At 44.6% G+C, this 2,101-nt stretch overlaps 1 non-coding gene across 1 annotated transcript; it reads right to left on the reverse strand.

The window, feature by feature from the left end:
• Nucleotides 1-1,573: 1,573 nt before the first annotated feature.
• On the reverse strand, nucleotides 1,574-1,723 carry LOC128061075 (small nucleolar RNA SNORA57). The gene has a single exon (XR_008200690.1). It is a non-coding gene; the product is annotated as a small nucleolar RNA SNORA57 (small nucleolar RNA).
• Between the last annotated feature and the right edge of the window lie 378 nt (nucleotides 1,724-2,101).

A 2,101-nucleotide genomic window follows, 5' to 3' on the forward strand; every position in this document is an offset into this window, starting at 1 on the left:
CATGCAATACACTATTCATTTTCACTTTAATTTGCAAGGAATGTATATTCTTTGTCCTTCTACTTTTCTTATTTAATGAAGCCACTCTGGCCTAAAATTATAACATCTCTTTTTGGAGGAGTTAGGGCCAATAATGGGCTTCCCTGGTGGCTCAGACAGTAAAGAATCTGCCTGGAATGCATGAGACCAGGTTCAATACCTGGGTCAGGAAGATCCTCTGGAGAAGGAATGGCTACCCACTCCAGCCATTCCTTCAGGCAAGAATGGTTATCAATTCTTGCCTGGAGAATTCATGGGCAGAGGAGCCTGGCAGGCTATAGTCCATGGGGTCACAAAGAGCTGGACATGACTGAGTGACTGCCACACATACACATACACACAGGGCCAATACTGCATGGATATTCTGGTCATATTGCAGTTTCATAAAAGGACAATGTCATAATGTATTCAGTTCAGTTCAGTTCAGTCGCTCAGTTGTGTCTGACTCTTTGCGACCCCATGAATCGCAGCACCCCAGGCCTCCCTGTCCATCACTCACTCCCGGAGTTCACTCAGACTCATGTCCATCGAGTCAGTGATGCCATCCAGCCATCTCATCCTCTGTCGTCCCCTTCTCCTCCTGCCCCCAATCCCTCCCAGCAACAGAGTCTTTTCCAATGAGTCAACACTTCGCATGAGGTGGCCAAAGTATTGGAGTTCAGCTTCAGCATCATTCCCTTCAAAGAACACCCAGGGCTGATCTCCTTCACAATGGACTGGTTGGATCTCCTTGCAGTCCAAGGGACTCTCAAGAGTCTTCTCCAACACCACAGTTCAAAAGCATCAATTCTTTGGCGCTCAGCTTTCTTCACAGTCCAACTCTCGCATCCATACATGACCACTGGAAAAAGCATAGCCTTGACTAGACGGACCTTTGTTGGCAAAGTAATGTCTCTGCTTTTGAATATGCTATCTAGGTTGGTCATACTTTTCTTCCAAGGAGTAAGCGTCTTTTAATTTCATGGAGCCCCCCAAAATAAAGTCTGACACTGTTTCCACTGTTTCCCCATCTATTTCCCATGAAGTGATGGGACCAGATGCCATAGTAAAGTACAAATCTTGTCCTGCTTTACCAGTTTACTAGTGAGGTTATCCTGGTCTAGCCTGACTTTGGATTTTTAATTATTTTTAAACTATCCCTTGTTTAGAGATATTCTTTGATGTACAAATGAAAGGGATTAAAGTTAAGGAATATTAACTGTGGAGTTGCTTTAGCATGTAGGAGGCTGATGAATACATTCACAGCAACACATAAATATGAATCCTTGTCTTAAAAAATAACACGTTTTCATTTAAGATGTTTGAAATGCTTCACAAACATCATGGCACACCCATTTTGCCTGATTACCCCATGGGAATATAATTTGGTTTTATTTATTTTCCTGTAGAACAGCCTTCATTGTTTGAAATGTGAAGTGGGAGAGGAGAGGTGAGCACAGCTCAGGCTCCCAGCGCAGCTCTCCAGAACAGATATCAAAGGAGAACGAGTCAGAACCTCGGGGAGGAGCCTGCTGAACCCTACTGCTCTGGAGCCTGATGTCTGGGTGCTCAAGGTTAGTACTCACGGACTGGAAGCCACTGGTAACAAAGGCATGACACAGAGAGGGCCACAGCCCTTTCTGGACCTCTGCACATGACCAGGACTGAAGGGAAAGTTGTTTAATGCCATCCTGATTCACAGAGGTGTATTGATGGCATAAAAAAAGAGTCCAAAATGTTTACTGGTAGAGGCAAGCAACTTTCTATTTTTTAAAATCTGAGCTCTAAATTTTTTATTGCCTTATCAAATTCTACTCTTATACACTCCAAATAAGAATGAACAAATACTTTTTCTTTCAGTTGGTCATGACCTTGGGCAGGTTTAAGCTGTCTCTGGACTATGGTAACTGAATCAGTTCAGTTCAGTTCAGTCGCTCAGTCGTGTCCGACTCTTTGTGACCCTGCAGCACGCCAGGCCTCCCTGTCCATCACCAACTCTCGGAGTCCACTCAAACCCATGTCCATTGAGTCAGTGATGCCATCCAACCATCTCATCCCCTGCCGTCCCCTTCTCCTTCTGCCT

This window comes from Budorcas taxicolor, chromosome 15, assembly GCF_023091745.1.
Source record: "Budorcas taxicolor isolate Tak-1 chromosome 15, Takin1.1, whole genome shotgun sequence".
Lineage (NCBI taxonomy): Eukaryota > Metazoa > Chordata > Mammalia > Artiodactyla > Bovidae > Budorcas > Budorcas taxicolor.